This window comes from Varanus komodoensis, unplaced genomic scaffold, assembly GCF_004798865.1.
Source record: "Varanus komodoensis strain SLA01 unplaced genomic scaffold, ASM479886v1 scaffold74, whole genome shotgun sequence".
NCBI classification, from domain to species: Eukaryota; Metazoa; Chordata; class Lepidosauria; order Squamata; family Varanidae; genus Varanus; species Varanus komodoensis.
In genome coordinates this window covers 2884403-2896109 of record NW_025336401.1, presented here as the reverse complement: position 1 = coordinate 2896109, position 11707 = coordinate 2884403, and the positions used below count along the sequence as shown (strand labels likewise).

Genomic DNA, 11707 nt, shown 5'->3' with positions numbered 1-11707 from the left:
CCGCTGCGCGCGGACGCGGCGAATGGCGTGCCGCGAATGCCGACGGGCGTCGGGGCGGCCGCCTGCCCGGAGGGGGCTCCGGGGGCCAGGGTTTGCGGGGCGGGAAGCGCGGACCGCGGTGCCCGCCCCGGAGCCCCTGCGGCCAGCCCGGGCGGGCAGCGCCGACATCCCCGCGGCTCCCCGCCCCGGCCCCTCGCCCCGCTCCGCGCGCCCCGCTCCTTTCCTGCCAGCCCGAGTCGGCTGAGCGGCGAGGCTCGGCGTGCAGCCGCTCCTCGCGCGCCCGTCCCCTCGCCCCCCCAGCGCTCCCCCGCAGTTTCGCCCCCCCTCGCCCCGGCCGGCAGACACGGGAGAGCGGTTTCTGACAGTGCCGAGCGAGCGATGGCAGCGGAGGTGACAGGGGGAGCCTCGCTGGAAGCCGAAAGACGCCCCCTCCCCTCCTGCATCGCCCCCCCGCCCCGCGCCAACGGAGGGGAGGGGGTCCGGCCGGGTTGCGGACCGTTGCAACTTGGCCCGGGGGCGAAGGGGTTAACCAGAGGCGCGATTGCCTGTGGTCCCCGAAGACCTGAAATTGCACCCCCGTTTTTTCCTCTCCTCTCGCAAGCCCTCCCCAAGTTCGCTTGCAACAAAAATGAGCTGGAAAGTAAAGAAAAGTTTGAGCTGGCTTTGAAGCGCTTCACCCTTCAGTCGCTGCGTGATCTTTGGAGTGAAATTAAGAGGGAAACTGCATCACCACCATTACCAGATGAGAGGAGGAAAAAGAAAGTTTAATTTGGCTCTTTCCGGGCATGATATTTAATCGTAAATATCAAATTGGTTTTCGTGCTGAATATTTCTCATAGTTTTGTTGCCCTGTTTTTAATGAATTCAACCGACAGTTCGGTGCTAAAAGGCCATATTTACATTGAAACACAGACTTGTGAATCCCATTTTTAATAGCCAGTAATGTAGTGAAAATGGTAAAAGTCCACAATATGAGCAAAATAAATGAACAATTACTGTAATTATCCTAGTTTACACTAAAAATCCAAGTATTCACTAATTTCTGAAATACATATATTTTCAAAATAAATACAAAAATGATTTTACAGGTGTTACAAGTTATTTTTAAAGCAATTTTAAAATTACTATTTTTGCATTATATTTTTATTACAAAATTATTCACTTTTCTGAAGGGGGAGTTAAAACTTATATTTTCTGTGAGTGTGCATTTTTAAAATATAATTGTAATAATTGCGATTATAAACCTCTATTGGCCTGGCTTATTTTAAAAACTTTGAATTTAATTATGAACTCCTTTCCACTGATAATTATTAAACATAATAGCTTGTAATTTTTGTTTACACTCATATATATATTTCTTGCTAAAATGCTACCCAATTCCTTTAAACCTTATTTTTGAAAGAAGTTGGCTTATACATTTTCATCAAACATTAATTCATATATGAACATGGAAATAGTATTTTTTTAAAAATATATACAAACAGTTTTTGCAGAATGAGTTTACAAGGTGCCAGAACTCCCCAAAAATGTAAAATTGTGCTGAAGTTTTCAACAATTCAGGACCTGTGAAATGAGTAGCAACATAGTAAAATATTTTTCTATACGTTTTCTGTCGACCTGTTTCTCACAGGAAACAGGGGTACCCACTGACATGTGCTTGGGCAAATACTGAGAATGTATACTTGCAATACTGTTGGAAGAATTATCTATACATTACAGTGCTTTTATCTTGTGCAAGCAGTAGTTAAAACAATTTCCAGGGGTTGCCTAGGAATCGTTTTTTCTGTCCAGAGCTTAGAAAATGCTATTAACTGTGCGGGGAGGGGGGGGCTCCATATGGCTGTCGAGGGGAGGGGCAGGCCAGATTGGTCGGGTTTCGCTGTATGGTGGTGCTGTAGGGCCGGGGAACAAGAGGAAACTTTACTTTTTTCCATAGGACCCTTTTCTAAGCAATGGCATTTAGAAATGGTGCTGCAGAACTTACAAAGAAAATTATTCTACTCTTGTGTTCGCAGCTAACATTCAGTGCTGCTCCCGGACAGAGTCTACTCCCCCCCCCCCCCAACCGGCCGCTGCCTCCTGTGCTTAAGAAATGCATGTTTTTAGGAGTTTGTTTTCTAGGTCTGCAACGTTGTCTTTATATCTGGAGGAGGCGACACCAACAAAACTGAAAGTCACTTGGGAGTAAGATACTGTTCTCCGTCAGCAGTTTTGAGGGAAAACTTTTACTGGCATTCTAATGTACAGTAAATGTAGATCTTGTGCTCCTTCGTTCCTTTTTTTTTTTTTTTTTTTCAAATAAAGCTTAGCAGAGCAGAGCACTTTCCTCTTGAAAAGTTAAGAGTGACATTTGCAACTTTATATCTCTGTGTTTGTATGCTAGCCCAGTTTGGCTTTTTAATTAATTTTTGGTGAATTTTTTAATCAATTTTGCTAAGGGTGTGTTTGAGAGTGAAACTGAAAAAAGCTGAACAACATTTGCCAGCTGTCTATTGAGCAAGTGATAAATTACATTTTTTAATATGTATAACAATTATGTTGCTTTGCTTTTTCTGCGGTGAAAACAAATTGTATCAGTTATTTAAGTTTCATGTTGAAACACGTATTTCCTGCCTTTTTCTAAAAGGAAACAATAACATATAGTCGTTATTAAAAATCTGGTGGGGGGGGCAGGCATTGTCTTCTACATTGGATACATGTTTGAAATTATTTCAAAGCAATTTCCCAAACACAAGATGATTTGGCAGCTGCATTTTGGTAAGTTTGCTCAAAATCAGTAGTAACTTTCCCCCAAATCAATAGTGCTTTTTTTCCACGCACTGAAGACCTGTAGGTCTGATTATTTCTGTTGTATTACTGGGATAGGGTAATTCAGTGTATGTGTGATATAAATTCTAATTATGCAAGCCTATGTCTTCTCAGACATAAGTCCCGTTGAGTTCTATGGGGCTTACTCCCAGGTAACTATGTAAAGGAAGACAGCCTAAATGTAGTGCTGTCGCTTTAAACCCATCACACTTCTCCACATGAGTGCCATTGAAATGAATGGGAGCTGCACCAGGGGTACGTGGGCTCCCATCCAACCCATTGAATTCAGTGGGTCTGCAGGAGCAATTCCCATGGGCCTGGGTTACAGGGAATGCGCCTTGCAGATGTGAGGAAGTCAGCAGATCAGATTGTTAAGCAATCACAAGATGTAGTACTATTGCCAATTTTGGCATTAAAAGGAAACTGGAAAAGGCGATCCATGCTCCTAGGCCTGATGGATTTGTGCTTCCTCCAGTACCAAAGGCAGTGTGGCTGTGTGCGCCAGTGCTGGGGAACATGGGCGGGAGGGTGTTCTTAGGCTGATGTCCTGTTTAGGCTCCCATAGGCAGTTGTTGGACTACTTTGTGAGCAGCTGTTAGGAACCCCGGCCTGATCCAGCAAACCTTTTCTTAGAGTCTTGTATAGATTATGGCTTACATGTTCATGAGAAATGTCTGCTACTTTATGTACATCTCAGCATAAATTAGCACACAGATCTGTGAATGTGTGCGCATTTCCATGGCTAAGAAATGGGAGAGATTTGCAAGAATTTTGAAAGTACAAAGTTCTGCAGTGGCTGAGAGGTGACTTCGTGCAACTGCTTTCGCCTCCTTCGTTTGCAGCCCCCCCCCCCTTTTTTTTGCAGTGAACTAGTCAACATTTTTGCAGATTCAACATTTATTCATTTGGGTGGATTTGGACTGGTTAGCATGGCTGGCCTAAATATGATTGTCCTACATTTTAAATCCACATGAAAAGCTTGCTGAATCACCCGCAAGACCAGGGTTCCCAGTGTAGTTAGAGAGAGCCCTTTGTGAATACCCTGAAAAGTCCCGTAATCTGGCAAAAATCTTCTCTAGCAAATGTCCTTGTCAAAAGTGCGACTGAAACTGAGAATTCCTTGGTTCCGATTTATTAAAAACCCTTGTGGTTCGTTCTTTGTTTATGGCAGACCAAGTCACAGGCAAGCCATGAACTCTGCAAAACTCAAGTTTTGGTCTGTTAAACAGGAATTATTAAAATGCTAGTAGGATGGGACTGCAGTGCATTTTGTGCGATGGCTTCTGAAGTTCCTCCTGCCTCCCAAAGTGGGGGGGGGGGGCGAACTTGCAGGGGGATGTCTTTCTTTCTGGATGATTATGGTGTATTTTCTGCCACAGAGCTGCGGAGGAGGGAAAGTTGGAAGATGCCACAAACACCAGCCTTTGTTTGCTCGATGGGCTGCCAGCAGCCCAAGCGTGTATCTTGGCAGTCTCTCTTCTGCCCTTTCTCTGGCTGAAGGGCGGAGTGAGGGGCCAATCATGCTGCACATCTGTAAAGGCAATCTGTGTCTAACTCTTTATTTTATTTTGACAGATGTCTGTCTGCAACCATTAAGTCTGTTTTCTCATTTCACAATTTCAGGCACTGGTTCTGTCCCCACTAGAGTATCAGGCAGCACTTGCGCTGTGACCTTTTCCACTGGATGCAGTTCTTTGCCTTTGCTGAATCCACAGGGTGAGGTGAGTGTCATGGCCGCTCCTCCTTTCCTCTCCAAGAGCTGGTTCACACATGCATATTGTCATTAGATGACCACAACATCAAGGGATTGTGCATCTGTAAAGAGGGTCCATGGTAGGATCTTGTCAAATGTTATATATCTCAAATGTCAAGTGCAGTCAAATGGACAGGTGCCTCCCTGGATGCACAAGCTGTCCAGAAACTTGTTACTAGGCACCCCCAGGTTGTTCCTTGATGAAAGGGAGTCACTTCATCAGAGGTCATTTCTGGCTTCCTTGGGAACCGTGCCTTGTACTGTCTTACTAACTGCAATAATGAATGCACCATGCATCCATGCATAAGCCCAGCCAACGTGCGCACTTCTGGACTCCTCTGATCCCAAGGAGAGGAATCCCCGCTCTTGTGTGCCTCTGACACCGGTGGGGCTAACTGATGCTTAACTTCAGCTCTCAGGGTAACTGTTCCAGTAGTCTTTGCTTTGAGAGAGGAATAAAGCAAAGCGGCAAACGGGAACGGCCGTGTGGAAACATCTGCATAACTGGCCTTTTTTGGGCTTGGTGTATCTGGGAGTGTAGGGGTTTCCCCGTGGTTAAAAAAAAAGCCCATACAACTTCCTCTAACAGTTGTTGGTGCACATAGGTCTAAAGGTTTGGTTAGATGGTGCATCACAGCATTTCGATGCATGTATTGAATCCATTTGTAAGAACTTTTTGTGGTTTTTTTTTAAATATAGTCTGTGATGCCACTGAAGATAAATAGGTCCAAGGAGACATTCTAGCACAAAAGGTGAGCTGGGACAGGTGAGTAAAACGAACTGGGGACACGTCCTTGCCTGCTTTGAATTGAGCCAGTAGCTCTTCTGAGCCAGTAGCTTAAAGCTTGCTCAAATGTCCCGCATTTCCCTGCTTTCCTCGCTGCTGGGAGAAACCCACCTTGCCTAAGAGGAAAAGAAAAGAGTGTAGCCCGGTGGGATAGTGTCCTTTCTTCCCCTCTCATTGCTCAAGAAAAAGCAAAGTAGAAATCTGGCTGCAAAATCCCGGGATTCTTTTCTGCCTTAGTAGTGGATGCAGCAGCAGGCAGCTTGTATCCCTTCAGAGATTGTAACCCCCAGTATCCCCAGTCAGCAGGACCAACACAAGGAGGCATGGACCTTGCAGTCCATCATCATCTGGATGGCTCCCCGTTGCCCACCCCTGAGCCAAGCTGTGCACCAAAGTGCTATTCAATGTCCCCAAGAGGTGATCTCACCAAGCCCTGCTCCTTAAGCACTGACAACTGTGTGTGTTGCGGCCAGGCATTAAAACGCTGGTGGACTGGATTGACATTGCCCTGCTGAGTGTCTGCAGGAGGAGAAAAATGACACACACAGGGCTTGCTTATTCCCAGAAGTGTATCTTTAAAAATGGTTTTTCCTACCTACAGACAAAGTAGCACAACCCTGAGACATTATGAAGACTTTTCAAAACAAGAAAGAAAGAAACATTCAGTAAGAAACAGTTTGGCATGCTACAACTTAACACAATATTGCTAAGGGTTTTTTTTCCCCAAAAACTGCACCACTTCAAGTGAGTATTCTAACCACTGTTTCACAGGCCACAAATTAATGTGCTAGTTGTGATATTATTGACACCTGTTTTGGCTGTCTGTCTCTCTGTCCAGACGGATGGATGGAAAGAAAGAAAGACCGCCCAAATAGGTGCCGATTGTTATATGCATGCATGGAGGCTCCTCAAGTGGAGATAGTTGTGTTTACTGAATGGCTGCATAACAGGGCAGCCTCCACCCACTGGGTATGTAGGACTGCAGCTCCCATCATTCCTTGCCAGCATGGCCATGGGGAGTTGTGGTTCAACACATCTGGAGCGTACTAACCTGGGGGGAACTGCTAATGTTTTAATTATAAAGTGTAATGTTTTTAGCTGAAGATTAGGCCAGTAAAAAATAAATCTGGCTATATAGTTTGTGATTTTTGTATGCAGCAACTGATGTGTTGCAATAATTTAATTTCACAGTAAATTTAGAACTAGGGAGGAGAAAGTCCAACTTTATGTGAATGAAAACTGGGAGCTTTTTCCTGGTACTCCAGTACTGCTGCAAAATTTTTAAAAATACTATAGGTTTATAAAGGTTACCTTGCACAGCCAAATATTACAGGATCATTCTGGAAAAATCTCCAGAATAGCAGTTGTATTTGGCGGTCACCTCACACACAGAGTGTAACTTTGCAATTCACAACTGCAGGTGGGCGCACAAAAGGTAAACTTTTTTTTTCTTTGTAGATTGTACAATACCAGCCATTTGAACCACCTAATTATCTAAATATACTGACGTCTTTTGTATGTCTGTCTTTGTTGGCTGGCATTTCTCCTGGAGTAAATTAAGCTTTGCCTGTGAACTCATGGTAAAATTTGCATTCCTGGATGCTGCTTATACAGCTGCAGTGAACACACTTTTGGAAGGGCTGCAGTAGTTTCTGCATAATAGAGATTCAGTGGTAAAAATGTGACAATTATACTATTCTTGTGCTAGCATAAGCCCTTGTGAAGAGTGATACTGTTTGTCTGGGCCATAGTTGCCCAGCCATCTAGGATCATTTTGAGTTGTGTGAATGTATTAACTCTTAGCTCCTCGTGTGCTTCATGGAACTTTGGTTTAATATTCGGTTGCCTTTCTGCTGTAACTGCTTGTTCTGCTTCCATTCCTGAGCTTTCTCCATATGTGTGGTAGAGGCAGGGAGGAGAGAAGAGGACTAGTGACTTTGGTAGCCCTGTTGTTTGGCTCAGTTTACCACCCACTCTGCTTTGGGGATTGCCTCCCAGATGGTAGGCCTTGCGGTGGTGTAGCAGCACGACATGGTTTGTAGGGACAAGAAGATACAGACCGTTCTGGGCTGCATCACCACCTCAGGGATTAACACAGGAAAGATGATCCTCTGGATATCAAAACTAGTAAAAATTCCATGTCTGCATCCCTTAGCTTGCATGATCAGTTATTTTTAGGTAGATTTTCATTACTGTTTTCTTATGTTTCATGTTCTTCCCAAATGTAAAACAATGCATGCCAAAAAGAGTGTCCAAAGTTTAGCTTTTTTACTTAGTGTTTGGTTTTCATGGTGTGTGGAATAAAGCTTGGGGGCATTCCTGCATACACTGAATTCTCACTCCCCAAGCCCAGAATGTTGGGCAGCTGGACCAACAGTGTCCAGGTTGTTGGGTCAAAGGGGTGTCTGGGCCTGGTAGAAGTCATTGCTCCCATGAAATCCTAAAGAGTGTGTTACACAAGAAACAAGTACTCTGAGGACTGCACACTTAGGACACCAACAGTAACCATGTTTTTCTTGGAAGCCAGTTCCTTTGAATTCAGTTCAGTGGATCTTACGCCCAAGCTAAAAAATGGATCTTCAGTGGATCTTACGCCCAAGCTAAAAAAACTGCACAGACAGTCTCTCTGCGGTTTCCTCTGAAATTGATCAGGAGCTCCTGAACCGTGTGGAGCAAGAGAATTGCAGCAATGGCTGAGCAGGAAAACAGGCTGCCTGTTGAATCTCTTGCAGGGCTCCCTGTTCAGAAGGGGCAAAGTTTGTCATGGGGTCCTCCAGGAGGGAAGCACCCGTCTGCCTCGCTCTAGCAGCACGTAAATACTGGAGTATAGGACTGCCTCCATCGCCCTCCAGTATTGCTGTGCTGCTTGAATCTGGCCTGACGCTGGCACGCTCCCGTGGAGGCATCAGCAGACCCCACGCAGGGCCTGAAGAAGCTGTTAGTTGGTCAAAGGACAGCCTCCGTGGGATCAATTGCAAGCGAACGCTGCAGAACGTGTGCTCATGCGCATGACCGAAACACAGCCCAGAGGCTCAGTTGGAAAGCGTTTCCTCCCCGGTGTGGTGACTGGGCAGCATGGGCTGTGCATGTTCGCTGGCAGTATCTTTGAAAAAATAAATAATATTTGCATTGCAAAGGTGCCTTTTCTGGATGCCCATGATGCTTGGCCCACCGCATCTCAGCACTGTAGCGGGAATGAGGAACGCACGGTCCACAGTCTGATCTTAAAAACACTCTGTGTAGCATCGGTTTGGACCCACTGGCAGAGGTGGGGTCTGTGCTCCCTGAGAGTAAGACAGGAGATGGCAGAAGGGACAAAAGCTGCTGGCGGTGGCCCATGTTCCCCACTCATTGCTGACATGGGATCATGGCCATCTGAGGGGAAAAAGGCAAATCTGAGTACTGGCAAATCTAAGGTAGCTTTTGAACAGGCTGGGGGAACATTTTAAAGAGCCGGGGAACACCTGAAGTGGTCGCTTCGGGGGAAAAACTAAACTTGCTTGCCATGTCTGGGGAACCCCTCAAGACAGCTGTTTTGATGGACATAACACTGGTCTACAAATTTCGGGAAACTATTGACCGCCAAAATAAAATGTGCTAATTCTTACATATTTTGATTAGATGAATTAGAAAGCAGGTGATAAAGGTGCTGGTTGGCTAAAGTTGTCAAGATATTTCACAATAAAGATTTATACACAGGTGAGTATATTTGCCTAGAAGGGAGGGAGGTGTCTGGTGCCTTGTAACTTCTCGACAAAGTACGGTAGAACAATGAAAATGGTACCACGTGGAAGTGTGTACATTTATCTTCACTTTAAGACTAAAGATTATTACCTAACTGTCATTTATCTTTTATTACAAGGTGCATTTGTCTTGGTCAGATCTGCGCATCATACAGTTAGATCTGGTGGCTTGTGAGAGTGTCATTGCCTAACATTTCCAAGGAACAGTTGTGCGATATTTTCCCTCAGAAGCCAAGATGCTTCGAAACTGTGCAGACAATGTAGAGAACTTCTGCTGCATTTGTGGCGAGGTGCCATTTGCATCTCAGCAATGCAGCATGAGGGCAGTGGTAAAAAAGGCGGACCACCTATATTCTGGGTGCCAAGTAGGGGCTCAGGACAAGAGTTGGGCCCCCATTATTGTTGCATTACATGTGCCACTGATCTGCGTCACTGGCTAACAAGAAGGAAAAGTCCATGCCTTTCGCAGTCCCAATGGTGTGGCGGGAACCCCCCCATCATAATAGTGACTGCTATTTTTGCATGGTCCCCCCAATTGCGAAAGGGATCTCGGGAAGAAGTGGACTGTGGAATACCCAAACATGCCATCCGTGCTGCGTCCTGTCCCCCATGGTGAGGGCCTGCCAATTCCAGACCCACAGAATCCCACTCTCTCTACTCAGATGATGGGAAAGACGATGAGCAGGAAGCAGCTGCTCCGGGGCTGCCGGTGTCAGCGGACCCAGACTCTAGCCCGCCATATGCTGCTCCTGAACCACATCCGATCCACAGAGCGAGCTAAAGGGGTTTGGAGTTGCCTAAGTGCAAGGCAGAGCTGGGCTCCCGAATGCCACAGTGGAACCTCCTGCAGGGTGATGTCAAGATCTCTGTCTTCCATGATCGCCAAAAAGATCCGGTTCCGTAAATGATACATGAAAAATCAATAACTGAATGGAAAACTGTGTTATTGGTATCAATTAAAAGATAAATTTATAATGATTGGTGTGGCACCATTCTCATTGCTATATCACCTTTTGCAGAAAAGTTATGGAGCATAATCACACCTCCCCCTCATGATTTTGAATTATTTTGATGCAGTTTTGACCTGAAGCTGTATCTTCGAAATTGGAGCCAATTAATACTCGGGACTTAATTTCCTTTATTAGTGACCCATTTCTGAGGCTTTCTACTTGTGGATCAGTGTTTACTCCCCTCTTCTAGAAGCGAGCCGGGCGCTGTGAGTGGGTAGCAATGGCCGTTTTCACCTCGTTCCTGCTGGTTGCGAGCTTTCTGGAGACCTGTGCAAGGCATTGCTCTCCTGTTCCGGGATTGTTGTGGAAAGGAGTGAAAATGCAAAGGCGGCGGGGCATTTTCGTGGATCGCGGGAAAGGCCGGGCTTCCAGTCTCCCAGGAGCAGCACCCGGGCACTGGGGGCTGCGGGAAAGAGGAGGACAGGCGGGAACAAGTCGCCCACCGCAGAGTCGTGCCCGTCTGCAGAGAGCGGAGGCGGGTGTCGGGCTGCAGCCTCCCAGCCCTGGATTTCACTGCCTGCTCGGCTGTGATGGGGCGAGTCCTCAGGTTGCAGCCTCGCTAGCTCCCAGGGGGGGAATAGCTCGGTGGGGGCAAGAACCAGGGGTGCTGCCTTCACCTTTGCGGGGGGGAATGTGAACTACAGTTGCAGCGATTCCTACTGTGCCTAGTGGGACCGATTGCCTAGTTAGTGGTTTCTGGAACACGGGCCAAAACGACCTCAGGAAACATTTCCAAGGATCTTGCCGGCAGCTTGACTTGAATCTGGGAATCCCTCCTCTGCAGGAAGCAGTGTAGACTGCCACATACTTGTTGGACTGGAGGTCCATCATCCCCAGCCAGGCTGGCCAATAACGGCATGATTAGGAGATAGTAGTGTGGCGAGCGCCGTGAACTGTTGTGAAATCATGAGAAGACGCGCGGGAGGCTTGAGAACTCCTCCCCCCCCCCCAGTGCCGAGATGGGGGGCTTGGTTTAGTGCAGACCAAGAGAAATGCGTCTGCCGGGCAAAGAAGATCCGATGGAGTTCGCTCTGCCGAGAGCGGGCCAGCGCAAGGGCGGGGAGACACGTCCGCGGCGGGTAAACCTTTCAGCAAGTAGCTCTGAATGACAGGCTAAATGGAGCCTCCAAGTTCGGAGGCAGTCGAGCTGCAGCAGGGGCTGGCTGGGTGAGGTCTCTGTGCGCGGACCCAGCGGGGCTCTTCTTGCCATCTCCGTCTGAGCAAATATTTGCACACGCACGGAGGTTTCAAGCCATGTTGCAACCAGGGCTGCTGTCCTCGTTCCGTCTTGGCTCTCCGTTTGCTGCCAGTCCCTCTCGGTGCATTGTCGCAAATGAAGCGAAGTCGCATCAGATTCGGCTTCACTTGATCGTACTCATGAAAACTGCTGCGAGGGGAGTTTTGGTCCGCCGCGCGCCGGGAAAAGCAAAACCTTAGGCGACGTTTTCAACTTTGCCTATGAGGTGCCTAAATTGCATCGTGTCTAATTTGTGGCATCAAAATTCCATGAAATCCGGTTGTCAACAAGCTATTTTTAATGCAGAAATTCGAGGGGCGCTCGCGACCCAAGCAGCCCGCCCGCCACACCTCCGCCCCGCCCCCCGCC

General features: G+C 47.0%; 2 long non-coding RNA genes across 4 annotated transcripts; both read left to right on the top strand.

Moving 5' to 3' along the window:
• Positions 1-446: 446 nt before the first annotated feature.
• Positions 447-8484, top strand: LOC123034990. Of its 3 annotated transcripts, none has more exons than XR_006416871.1 (4): positions 447-798; positions 4432-4529; positions 5261-5313; positions 5950-8484. It is a non-coding gene; the product is annotated as an uncharacterized LOC123034990 (long non-coding RNA). The 3 variants fall into 3 exon arrangements; XR_006416870.1 differs by having other exon boundaries at positions 449-798; positions 5261-5327; XR_006416869.1 differs by having other exon boundaries at positions 448-798; positions 5261-8484.
• A 523-nt stretch (positions 8485-9007) lies between these two features.
• On the top strand, positions 9008-10069 carry LOC123034992. The gene is made up of 2 exons (XR_006416873.1): positions 9008-9047; positions 9211-10069. It is a non-coding gene; the product is annotated as an uncharacterized LOC123034992 (long non-coding RNA).
• Positions 10070-11707: the final 1638 nt, after the last annotated feature.